Source organism: Pristiophorus japonicus, unplaced genomic scaffold, assembly GCF_044704955.1.
Source record: "Pristiophorus japonicus isolate sPriJap1 unplaced genomic scaffold, sPriJap1.hap1 HAP1_SCAFFOLD_58, whole genome shotgun sequence".
Lineage (NCBI taxonomy): Eukaryota > Metazoa > Chordata > Chondrichthyes > Pristiophoridae > Pristiophorus > Pristiophorus japonicus.
The window spans coordinates 3,056,545-3,070,296 of NW_027254488.1; the positions used below are offsets into that span (position 1 = coordinate 3,056,545).

At 45.6% G+C, this 13,752-nt stretch overlaps 1 non-coding gene across 1 annotated transcript; it reads right to left on the reverse strand.

Annotated features, from left to right (window-relative positions):
* Window positions 1-12,882: 12,882 nt before the first annotated feature.
* Window positions 12,883-12,956, reverse strand: trnan-guu (transfer RNA asparagine (anticodon GUU)). Its single transcript has one exon. It is a non-coding gene; the product is annotated as a tRNA-Asn (tRNA).
* Between the last annotated feature and the right edge of the window lie 796 nt (window positions 12,957-13,752).

The following is a 13,752-nucleotide window of genomic DNA, read 5'->3' on the forward strand; positions in this document are numbered from 1 at the left end:
AATACCAATACTTTCTGTGATAGACCGAGCTTACAGACGATCTGGCTTCTCCTGCCCTTTGCCGGGCACGTGTTCCAGGTTTAATTTTGTAAACTGTGCGAGTTCGTAGATCGCGGTGAGATGGGAGGAGCCTCTGTGACCCCACTGTGAGGATGTAGAAGTGAACACGGTGGCTGGGTGATTTGAGACATTTCTGTAAAGGGCAGTGGAGGAGAAGGATTGAGAACTTTCAGTGTGGGACAGAAGTTGTTTAAGGCGAGCTAACACATTCCTGATCAGCACAGAGGGAGCTCACTGGTCAGCTCCCCTCTGTTGTGCCAGCTGTGCCAGAGGTTTCTGTCGTGCAGTGGTTATCACGTGTGCTTATCTCGTTTGTTCGATCCCGGGAAGGAGCATTATATTTAAACTTGCTATCGAGGAACAATCAGAGGCGAGTTTCGTCTCCTGGCAAATGCTGCCTGACCTGCTGAGATTTCCAGCATTTGCTGTTTTTATTTGCTATTTATTCTCCTGGCAAAAGTGATCCCTTATTCCTGAAGTGCTCTTTATTTCACTTCAATAAATAGATAACTTTCAGTGAGAGAAAACGGATTCACCGGGTACATTTCGCTTGTGACGCCAACGTGATATCCGCTACACTGCAGCCCATCAAAAGGCGAGGAATCACTGAATATAAAGGATGAGCTCACAAATATCAGGGGCAGTGCAGTCCCGTCAACGTCAAACACTCCTTTCTTATTCAGCAGAGACATGAACGGGAGTCAGACGCCATAAAGTTTAATTACAGACACAAATGCAGTAACACTTCCAAATCTTTTCACTGTAAAATTCTTAAAATTTATTTGAAATCCTACTGCATTGAATCTGAAAATGAGCACCATGGGCTTTTATCTTCACTACTGATTCTATTTTCTGTGCATGGTCGGAATAACCGGTGCTGTTAAATTTGACAAAAGTTGCCCCAGATTCCTGATGTCATCGGCAATGAAGATTTTGAACCAGATCCTAAAATACAGTGTGTAAAATGGGTTAATATGCAGAAGAACATAAGAACATAAGAAATAGGAGCAGGAGTCGGCCATACGCCCCTCGAGCCTGCTCCGCCATTTAATGCAACGGCATAAAACATGTGAGGTTAGCCCCGTTCAAACCCGCATCCAATGGTCAAGCAGAGTGGGTAGTTCATGCACAAGTACCCCCAGGTCCCGCTGTACTGCAGCACTGTGCAATTTTTCTCCTTTTAACTAATAACTTGTTCTTTGATTTTTTTCTGCCAAAATGCATAACCTTGCACTTTCCAACATTATACACCATCTGCCAAATTTTTCCCCACTCACTTAACCTGGCTATGTCTTTTTGCAGATTTTTTGTGTCCTCCTCACACATTGCTTTTCCTCCCATCTTTGTATCATCAGCAAACTTGGCTACATTACACTCAGTCCCTTCATCCAAGTCGTTAATATAGATTGTAAAGATTGGGGTCCCAGCACTGATCCCTGCAGCACCCCACTAGTTACTGATTTCCAACCAGAGAATGGACCATTGATTCCGACTCTCTGTTTTCTGTTCGTTAGCCAATCCTCTCTCCATGCTAATATATTACCCCCAACCCCGGGAACTTTTATCTTGTGCAGTAATCTTTTATGTGACATCTTGTCAAAATGTCTTCTGGAAGTCCAAATACACCACATCCACTGGTTCCCCTTTATCCACCCTGTTCATTACATCCTCAAAGAATTCCAGCAAATTTGTCAAACATGACTTCCCTTTCATCAATCTATGCAGACTCTGCCTGACTGAATTATTTTTTTCCAAAAGTCGGAGGAGCAGTGACCGGAGGAGGTGTGAGCAGCGGCCTATAAAGGCCCAGCGGGAGTCCAGGGAACGGCGGCAGTCGGAGGAGCAGCGGCTAGAGGAGCAGCGAGCAGCGAGCTACAGCTGGTGCAGGGTCAAAAGTAAGAAAGAATCAAAAGTAATCAAAGGGTGACGTCACAGCCAAGAGGGTAAGTGATTGGCTGGTTGAGTGGTGAGTAGTTTTCTGATTCTTTGATTTCTTCTTGTTCTTAGCAGCAAAGAAACTTTGGAATTCTTGCCAAATTAAGTAAATCTAATGGTTAAGTCATAGCAGGAGAGCTCGGACACATGTCATGCTCCTCCTGTGCTGTGTGGGAAGTCAGGGACGCTTCCAGTGTCCCTGATGACTACATGTGCAGCAAGTGTATCCATCTGCAGCTCCTGACAGGCCACATTGCGGCACTGGTGCTGCGCACGGATTCACTCTGGAGCATCCGCAATGCTGAGGATGTCGTGAATAGCACAGTTAGTGAGTTGATCACACCGCAGGTAAAGGCTACTCAGGCAGAGAGGGAATGGCTAAACATCAGGAAGAGCAGTGGAAGGAAGACAGTGCAGGAGTCCCCTGCGGTCATCCCCTGCAAAACAGATACACCACCTTGGGTACTGTTGGAGGAGATGACTCATCAGGGGAAGGCAGCAGCATCCAAGTCCATGGCACCATGGGTGGCTCTGCTGCACAAGAGGGCAGTAAAAAGAGTGGGAGAACTATAGTGATAGGGGATTCTATTGTAAGGGGAATAGATAGATGTTTCTGCGGCTGCAATCGAGACTCCAGAATGGTATGTTGCCTCCCTGGTGCAAAGGTCAAGAATGTCTCGGAGTGGCTGCAGCGCATTCTGGAGGGGGTGGGTGAATAGCCAGCTGTCATGGTGTATATAGGCACCAATGATATAGGGAAAAACGGGATCAGGTCCTACAAGCTGAGTTTAGGGAGCTAGGAATTAAATTAAAAGGTAGTAATCTCAGAATTGCTACCAGTGCCACGAGCTAGTCAGAATAGGAAATGCAGGATAGCTCAGGTGAATATATGGTTTGATGTGTAGTGCAGGAGGGTGGGATTCAAATTCCTGGGACATTGGAACCGGTTCTGGGGGAGATAGGACCAGTACAAATCGGGCGGTCTGCACCTGGTCAGGACCGGAACCAATGTCTAGGGGAATGTTTGCTAGTGCTGTTGGGGAGAGGTTAAACTAATATGGCAGGGGGATGGGAACCTATGCAGGGAGATAGAAAGAACTAAAATGGGGACAGAAGCAAAAGATAGAAAGAAGAAAAGTACAAGTGGAAGGCAGAGAAACACAAGGCAAAAATCAAAATGGGCCACATTACAGCAAAATTCTAAAGGGATAAAATGTATTAAAAAGACAAGCCTGAAGTCTCTGTGCCTCAATGCGAGGATTATTCTTAATAAGGTGGATGAATTCACTCAGAGGCAGCAATTCACGAATATGTTATAATTGGGATTCCAGAGACATGGCTCGAGGGTGACCAAGGCTGGGAACTCAACATCCTGAGGTATTCAACATTCAAGAAGGATAGACAGAAAGGAAAAGGAGGTCGGGGAACGATGCTGGTTAAAGAGGAAATTAACGCAATATTAAGGAAGGAAATTAGCTTGGATGGTGTGGAATCTGTATGGATAGAGCTGCGGAATACCAAAGGGCAGAAAACACGAGTGGGAGTTGTGCACAGACCATCAAACAGTAGTAGTGAGTTTGGGGACAGTATCAAACAAGAAATTATGGATGCGTGCAATAAAGATACAGCAGTTATCATGGGCGACTTTAATCTACATATAGATTGGGGTAACCAAACTGGTAGAAATACGGTGGAGGAGGATTTCCTGGAGTGTATTCGGGATGGTTTTCTAGACCAATATGTCGAGAAACCAACTTGAGGGCTGGCTATCCTCGACTCGGCGATGTGTAATGAAAAAGGACTAATTAGCAATCTTGTTGTGCGAGGCCCCTTGGAGAAGAGTGACCATAATATGGTAGATTTCTTTATTAAGATGGAGATTGAAACATTTAATTCAGAGACCAGGGACCTGAATTTAAGGAAAGGTAACTTCGATTGCATGAGATGTGAATTGGCTAGAATAGACTGGCAAATGAGACTTAAAAGGTTGATGCTGGATAGGCAATGGCAAACATTTAAAGATCACATGGATGAACTTCAACAATTGTACATCCCTGTCTAGAGAAAAAATAAAACGGGGAAGGTGGCTCAACCGTGGCTAATAAGGGAAATTAGCGATCGTGTTAAATGCAAGGAAGAGGCCTATAAATTTGCCAGAAAAAGCAGCAAACCTGAGGACTGGAAGAAATTTAGAATTCAGTAGAGGAGGACAAAGGGTTTAATAAGGAGTGGGAAAATAGAGTATGAGAGGAAGCTTGCTGGGAACATAAAAACTGACTGCGAAAGCTTCTATAGATATGTGAAGAGAAAAAGATTAGTGAAGACAAACGTCGGTCACTTGCAGTCAGAATCAGGCGAATTTATAATGGAGAACAAAGAAATGGCGGACCAGTTAAACAGATACTTTGGTTCTGATTTCACGAAGGAAGACACAAATAACCTTCCTAATGTACTCAGGGACCGAGGGTCCAGCGAGAAGGAGGAACTGAAGGAAATCTTTATTTGTCAGGAAATTGTGTTCAGGAAATTGTTGGGATTGAAGGCTGAAAAATCCCAGGGCTAGATAGTCTGCATCCCAGAGTAGTTAAGGAAGTAACCCTCGAAATAGTGGATGCATTGGTGATCATTTTCTAACAGTCGATCGACTCTGGATCAGTTCCTATGGACTGGAGGGTAGCTAATATAACACCACTTTTTTAAAAAGAAGGAAGAGAGAAAACGGGTAATTATCAACCGGTTAGCCTGACATCAGTAGTGGGGAAAATGCTGGAATCAATTATTATGGATGAAATAGCATAGCATTTGGAAAGCAGTGACAAAATCGGTCCAAGTGAGCATGGATTTAGGAAAGGGAAATCATGCTTGGCAAATCATCTAGAATTTTTTGAGGATGGAACAAGGAGAGTGGACAAGGGAAAACCAGTGGATGTAATGAATTTGGACTTTCAAAAGGCCTTTGACAAGGTCCCACACAAGAGATTAGTGTGCAAAATTAAAGCACATGGTATTGGGGGTAATGTATTGACATGGATAGAGAACTGGTTGGCAGACAGGTAGCAGAGAGTCGGATTAAATGGGTCCTTCTCAGAATGTCAGGAAGTGACTAGTGGGGTGCTGCAGGGGTCAGTGCTGGGACCTCAGCTATTTACAATATACATCAATGATTTCGATGAAGAAATTGAGTGCTTTATCTCCAAGTTTGCAGGTGACTCTAAGCTGCGTGACGGTGTGAGCTGTGAGGAGGATTCTAAGAGGCTGAAGAGTGACTTGGAAAGGTTAGGTGAGTGGGGAAATACATGGCAGATGCACTATAATGTGGATAAATGTGATGTTATCCACTTTGGTGGCAAAAAAGTGACGGCAGATTATTATCTGAATGGCGGCAGGTTAGGAAAAGGGAAGGTGCAACGAGACCTGGGTGTCATGGTACATCAGTCATTAAAAGTTGGCATGCAGGTACAGCAGGCGGTGAAGAAGGCAAATGGCATGTTGGCCTTCATAGCTGGGGGATTTGAGTATTGGAGCAGGAAGGTCTTACTGCAGTTGTACAGGGCCTTGGTGAGGCCTCACCTGGAATATTGTGTTCAGTTTTGGTCCCCTAATCTGAGGAAGGATGTTCTTGCTACTGAGAGAGTGCAGCGAAGGTTCACTGGACTGATTCCCTGGATGGCAGGACTGACATATGAGGAGAGACTGGATTGACTGGGCCTGTATTCACCGGAGTTTAGAAGAATGAGAGGGGATCTCAAAGAAACATATAAAATTCTGACGGGACTGGACAGGTTAGAGGCAGGAAGAATGTGCCCGATGTTGGGGAAGTCCAGAACCAGGGGTCAGAGTCTCAGGGATAAGGGGTAAGCCATTTAGGACCGAGATGAGGAGAAACTTCTTCACTCAGAAAGTTGTTAACCTGTGGAATTCTCTGCCGCAGAGAATTGTTGATGCCAGTTCATTTGATATATTCCAGAGGGAATTAGCTGTGACCTTTACGGCAAAAGGGCTCAAGGGGTATGAAGAGAAAGAAGGAAAGGGGTACTGAGGTGAATGATCAGCCATGATCTGATTGGAATGTAGAAACATAGAAAATAGGTGCAGGAGTAGGCCATTCGGCCCTTCGAGTCTGCACCACCATTCAATGAGTTTATGGTTGAACATGCAACTTCAGTACCCCATTCCTGCTTTCTCGCCATACCCCTTGAACCCCGCGAGTAGTAAGGACTACGTCTAACTCCTTTCTGAGTATATTTAGTGAATTGGCCTCAACAACTTCCTGTGGTAAAGAATTCCACAGGTTCACCACTCTCTGGGTGAAGAAGTTTCTCCTCATCACGATCCTAAATGGCTTACCCCTTATCCTAAGACTGTGAGCCCTGGTTCTGGACTGCCCCAACATTGGGAACATTCTTCCTGCATCTAACCTGTCTAAACCCGCCAGAATTTTAAACATTTCCATGAGATCCCCTCTCATTTGTCTGAACTCCAGTGAATCCAGTCTTTCTTGATATGTCAGTCCCGCCATCCTGGGAATCAGTCTGCTGAACCTTCGCTGCACTCCCTCAATCGCAAGAACGTCCTTCCTCAAGTTAGGAGACCAAAACTGAACACAATACTCCAGGTGTGGCCTCACCAAGGCCCTGTACAACTGTAGTAACACCTCCCTGCACCTATACTCAAATCACCTCGCTATGATGGCCAACATGCCATTTGCTTTCTTAACCGCCTGCTGTACCTGCATGCAAACCTTCATTGACTAATGTGCCATGGCACCCAGGTCTCGTTGCACCTCCCCTTTTCCTAATCTGTCACCATTCAGATAATAGTCTGTCTCTCTGTTTTTCAACCGAAGTGGATAACATCACCTTTATCCACATTATACTTCCTCTGCCATGCATTTGCCCACTCACCTAACCTATCCAAGTCACTCTGCAGCCTCATAACATACTCTTCGCAGCTCACACTGCCAACTAACTTAGTGTCATCTGCAAATTTGGAGACACTACATTTAGTCCCCTCGTCTAAATCATTAATGTACAATGTAAACATCTAGGGCCCTTGTGGTACCCCACTAGTCACTGCCTGCCATTCTGAAAAGTACCCATTTACTCCTCCTCTTTGCTCCCTGTCTGCCAACTAATTTTCAATCCACGTCAGCACACTACCCCCAATCCCATGTGCATTAACTTTGCACACTAATCTCGTGTGTGGGACCTTGTCGAAAGCCTTCTGAAAGTCCAAATACACCACATCAACTGGTTCTCCCTTGTCCACTGTACTGGAAACATCCTCAACAAATTCCAGAAGATTTGTCAAGCATGATTTCCCTTTCAAAAATCCATGCTGACTTGGACCTATCATGTCACCTCTTTCCAAATGCGCTACTATGACATCCTTAATAATTGGTTCCATCAATTTCACCACTACTGATGTCAGGCTGACCGGTCTATAATTCCCTGCTTTCTCTCTCCCTCCTTTTTTAAAAAGTGGGGTTACATTGGCTATCCTCCACTCCATAGGAACTGATCCAGAATCTATGGAGTGTTGGAAAATGACTGTCAATGCATCCGCTATATCCAAGGCTACCTCCTTAAGTACTCTGGGATGCAGACCATCAGGCCTGGGAATATATCGGCGTTCAATCCCATCAGTTTCCCCAACACAATTTCCCGACAAATAAGGATTTCCCTCAGTTCCTCCTTCTTACTAGAACCTCTGAGCCCTTTTATATCCGGAAGATTGTTTGTGTCCTCCTTAGTGAATACCGAATCAAAGTACTTATTCAATTGGTCTGCCATTTCTTTGTTCCTAGTTATGACTTCCCCTGATTCTGACTGCAGGGGACCTACGTTTGTCTTTAGTAACCTTTTTTTATTTACATATCTATATAAGCTTTTGCAGTCCATTTTAATGTTCCCTGCAAGCTTCCTCTCGTACTCTATTTTCCCTGCCCTAATCAAACCCTTTGTCCTCGTTTGCTAATTTCCAAATGTCTCCCAGTGCCCGGGTTCGCTGCTATTTCTGGCCAATTTGTATGCCACTTCCTTGGCTTTAATACTATCCCTGATTTCCGTTGATAGCCACGGTTGAGCAACCTTCCCTTTTTTATTTTTACACCAGACAGGGATGTACAATTGTTGCAGTTCATCCATGCGGTCTGTAAATGTCTGCCATTGCCCATCCACTGTCAACCCCTTAAGTATCATTTGCCAATCTATCCTAGCCAATTCATGCCTCACACCTTCAAAGTTACCCTTCTTTAAGTTCTGGACCATGGTCTCTGAATTAACTGTTTCATTCTCCGTGGTGGTGCGGCTTGAAGGGCCGAATGGCCTTCGCCTGCACCTATTTATTTCTGCACGCAGAGGGTTGTGGGGGTCTGCAACTCACTGCCTGAAAGGGTGGTAGAGGCAGAAACACTCACCACATTTAACAAGTGCTTGGATATGACAATGAAGTGCTGTATCCTGCAGGTTCTGGACCTAGAACTGGAAAGTGGGATTAGGCTGGATAGCCTCTTGTTGGCCGATGCGGACACGATGGGCCGAATTGGCCTCCTTCCGTGCTGTAAACTTCTATGATTCTATGAACTCCTTCACAAAGAGTTGAGGTGCGTGTGGGGTGATTCGGGCACATCTTTACTCAAGTGACAACATTTCAAAGGTAACTCAACGGCTGTAAAGCGCTTTGGGGCGTTATGAGTTCCTGACAGACGCTGCAGAAATGCAAGTGCTTCTTTGCAAAAGTTCGATGCAAATTCAAAATTCACGGCAAAAAAAGGGCTCGCCCGGGACCTCTCGCAAATTTCAAGTAACAACCCCAAAGTGAGAATCATACAACTAGACCAACGAGCCAACTGCTTAGCAGGAACTCCACGGCAAGTACTGTGCACAAAATTGTATCGACGGCCAGGAAGGCTGCTCATGGCAGGGCCTACTCGACTGCATCTGTAAGACTGGGAAGCGCTCAAAGTTCGCCATCGAAGGCCTACTCGAGTGCGTATGCGAGAACGGGGGCTGCTGAAATCCCGCCATCGGGTGCAAATCCGAGCTCAATGTATTGGCGTTGCGGGGCCAATCACCGACTCCATCAGTGCTGCTTCAGGCAGTATGTATGCAGAGGGTGTGCGAAGACGGGACATCTTCAGCGGACGTGCCACAGCAGAGCAAGTGAGCTGTGACACACCACGTGGATGATGATCAATTCAGCGTGGATCTGGCGATGCGACCAGAGGCATTTGAGAGCTCTTGAGGAGGAAGTGTATTGCGTACGTACGTTCCTAACCAAGAGCCAACCGATAATGATGGAGGTAAAATTAAACGGCGTGCTGGTATCCATGGATTTAGACACGGCTGCGAGTCAATCGATAATGAGCCAGGGGACTTTTGAAAAGCTGTGGAAGACCAAGGCAGAGAGACCTAAGCTGAGTCCGATAAATGCGAAGTTGCATACCTACACCAAAGAGCTCATACCAGTGATTGGTAGTGCAGCAATAAGAGTGTCGTATGAGGGAGCAGTTCATGATCTACCATTATGGATTATTCCGGGCAACGGCCCATCGTTATTCAGCAGGAGTTGGCTCGAGAAAATAAAATGGAAATTATATAATAAACTCCGTACTGGAAGCCAGTGACTAGATGTAACCTGGTCAGTCTTCAATGGATTCCAGAAGTGAAGATACAAAGGTGAAGTTCAAGTTATAAAGCCGGCCCAGCACGAATGTACCTATGACCCTAGGACCTCCGATGGTAGTGTCTCCTATTGGTGGGCAGACCTTATGTACATACGTTACATCATTTCCCCCCAGTTCTTCGCACAAGTCCATATTACAAGTTCAGACGGTCCAGAGCCCTTCGCTCCCTGGTTGACCGTCTCAGTACAATCCCAGTGCTTTCCAAGTCTCTCACGACTTGGGGCTGGGCGTTGACCACAGTGGGTTCTTCTGATGCCTGGACGTGAGTTGGTTGGTTGTCTAAGCTTGGGGTGTCTTCTTCTAACTGTTCGGTTCATCAGTGTGTCTTAGCTTGATTTGATCAATGTGTTTTCTACACATCTGCCCCTTCTAGAGCTTAACCATATACACCGGTTACCCTCCTTATCCGTAACATTGCCCGGGAGCCACTTGGGCCCTTGACCATGGTTAAGTACATACACTGGGTCATTTACAGCTATGTTGCGTGACACTGTGGTGCGGTTGTGATACCACTGCAGGTGTTGACATCGGGTTTCGACATGATCTTTAAGGTCAGGATGGACCAGAGAGAGCCTGGTTTTGTGGCCTCTCTTCATCAATAGTTCCACAGGTGGGACCCCGGTGAGCGTGTGTGGCCTTGTCCTGCAAGTGAGCAGTATGCGTGACAGGCATGTCTGCAAGGAACCGTGAGTTATGCGTTTCAGGCTCTGCTTGAAGGTTTGAACTGCGATCATGGACTCAGGTCAACTTCCCTGCCCGCTCCCCTAAACACAGGATAAATGATTGAAGTATCGACTGTCCCTCAGTTAGCATTTCTTTCATTGTGCAAAAGAAGGTGATGGGTTAATTAATGATGCTTTCCCGTGAAAGCAACACAAAAGTTTAAGAAAAAAACATACAGTGACTGGGAGGTGAGCGCTGCTTCTGACACCAGGTGGGAATGGGCGGAGATTTTAAAGCTCCTTGTATTGTGACACCTTCCTACCGACGAACATCTGAGTCTTATTACGTAGACCTCGTGGCGCAATGGTAGCGTGACTGATTTCAGTTCCGAAGGTAGCGTGTTTAAATGACATCAGGGTTACTGTACTTTTAGATATTGTTCTTCCACAATTAATATATTCTTTGCTGTTTGGCAATAACCAGACCCTTGCTCCAAGGTTTGTCTCACTGTTTCCCCGGTGTCAGACAGAGATACGCCTGCTGCCCTCATTTATTTCATGTGACAGGATACAAAAGTTCAAAATCAACCTGCAGATGGCCACATACAGCATTAAATATTTAGGATGGCCGAGCGGTCTCAGGTGCTGTGTTCAGGTTGCAGTCTTCTCTCGAGGTCTGTGTTTAAATCTGACATTTCTTATTTTTAATCATTAAGTGAAACTCATTGTTTGACACCACGATCAACTCCTTCAAAGTGGGATTCAGCAGTTCACCTGCTCGCTTAACATTTCCGTCTGACCGGGTGCTGAAAGTGGAGATGTTTCCGCAGTGTAGCGGTTAACACGTTCGCCTCACACGCGAAAGCTCACCGGGTGGGAATATTTTCTGGAGCTATCTCCTCATGCATGCTCAGGGGCGAGTTTGTTCTCCTGTGAAAGGTCATAAGGTTATAAACATGTAAGGATTAGGGGCCGGAGTAGGCCATTCGGCCCCTCGAGCCTGGTCCACCATTCAAGAAGATCCTGTCAGTTCCTTGACAGCAAGTTTAAACATCTGGGGCGGAGCCAACAGGCGCCTGGCTGCAATCAACGACAAAAACGTCTATTTGGCAGAAGCCCCGTGAGATCAATCGGTCGAGCATGAGAATTTTAATCTCGAATTTGGGGTTCGAGCCCCACGTTAACTGTTAAAGCATGTCCCATTTTGCACAGTGTGTTTTTGGTGTCTGGTTCAAAATGTTCATTGCTGGTACATCAACAGGAGACTGGAAAAACAGTGAGAAAGACTTTAGAGCAAAGGTCTGGTTATTGTGAAACACCAAAGGAAATATAAATTCAAGAAACATAGAAAACATAGAAAATAGGTGCAGAGGTAGGCCATTCGGCCCTTTGAGCCTGCACCGCCATTCAATGAGTTCATGGCTGAACATGCAACTTCAATACCCCATTCCTGCTTTCTCGCCATAGCCCTTGATCCCCCTCGTGTGAAGGACTACATCTAACTCCTTTTTGAGAAGAATAACCTCGAAAAGAAATGTGACCCCGACACCCAGGAAGAAGTGTTAAGGCAGAAGATTAAATGCTGCATTCCTCTGTTCAAAAAATTCCTTTCACAAACATTTCTCTGACCGTAACTGCACAAAACAAAAATGTTCCTTTCAAAGTCATTATAGTTCCGAATTTCCGCGCCCCCCGAATCTCCTGAATCAGATGCCTCTAGTTTTGCCGACTCAATCCATGTCCCTTTGAAATGTTCTGCTTCCACCCACTCTATGAAATGTGCTACGAACTTATAGAATCATGGAATGGTTACAGCACGGAAGGCCATTCGGCCCGTCGAGCCCGTGCCGAATCTCAGCGAGTCCCACCCCCCCGCCCTTTCCCTGTAGCCCTGCAATTGTTTTTCCTTCAGACACTGATCCAGCTCCCGTTTGAAAGATAAGATTGAGTCTGCCTCCACCACCCTTTCAAGCCGTGCATTCCAGATCCTAACCACTCGCTGCTAAATGGCCACCTCCTGTTCCTATGTGTAAAGTCTGGGAAACACTAGATCAATTCCTGCCACACTCACAGCCTTCCTAAATATAGCACCATCACTCTATTCTCATAAAACCAGGTCCTGAAGTATAGGCCAGCTGTGCAGGTTAAAGCTCTGGTTATGTTCCGAACATTGCTGTAGTGTTTCCGTAATGTAGTGGTTATTAGATTCACCTCACACGCGAAATGTCCCTGGTTCAAAACTGCGCGGAAACATTTTGAAAACATGTTCAATTAAATATTTGAAGAAATGGATTTATTCATAATAGTGGTTCAATATTAACAAAAAGCAATGTCCCACAACCTTGTTAAATTTTCTGATATCTCTGTTCAGTTCTGTATACACTCAAACTGAATGCTCATAAAAGTATTGGAGTGGGAACTCACTAGATAACAGCACAGCTGGCAATGTTTGTGGAATATATTCGCGCAGCCAAAACACACAATGACAACCTGGAATCGTGCAGCACCGAATCCTCGGGGAAAAACAGTTAAATGCTTCGTCCCTGGGTGGGCTCGAACCACCAACCTTTCGGTTAACAGCCGAACACTCTAACCCATTGCGCCACAGAGACTGACGCAATTACATGCTGCAAGACATCCCAAACCAGGGTGTCAGTCAGTTAAAGCTTCAGATTGCTCTGACCGGGATGGAACTTGTCCACTCTCAGTTGTACTTTTCCCAAGTAAAGGGTGGGACATTCATTGTGGATGCGTGGAAGCAGTCTGGTCCCGCACACTGCAGACACTTCCATGTCACCACCAACCAGCTCTCCCACAACCAGTATGATCTACCTTCCAGCCTTCCAGTGCCTTGTCTGTGACGAAGTATTCTGATTGTCCCGAAGCCGGTATTCGGTTTTAATTCTTTTTCAGCTCCTGAATGTGGATATTGCCGTGATTAAACGCGACTTCAACTGTAATATCCCCTGAGCCTCCCATTACTAACTGAAGATCCCTTTAATCACGACAACTAAGAGAATGCTCACCCCTCGAACTGATGTGTGGGAAACACTTCTTCCAACAACTCAGCCAACTTTCTGCTTCACGTCGGGGTCTTCGAATAAGCGAACGAAATTTTGAAAATCACGTCGGGGTCACCAAAATGTTGTAAACAGCTGTCTTGCTCTTTTCGCTTCGATGCTTTTAACGTCGAATTTCCCGCACACACTCCGTTGTAGTAAAGGCAGGATCGGGTCTTTTAGTTAAACATTCATACTAAACAAACCAAGTATGAAAGTTACTGAGAACACTTCACAAAGGCAGCTTGCTTCGATTTCCTTGGCTGCTTGAGACACACACCTTCCAAATGTCCAGTGTCTCTGGTGTCTGTGTCTCTGCAGTCCATAAATGTCTCATCTTTATACTGAA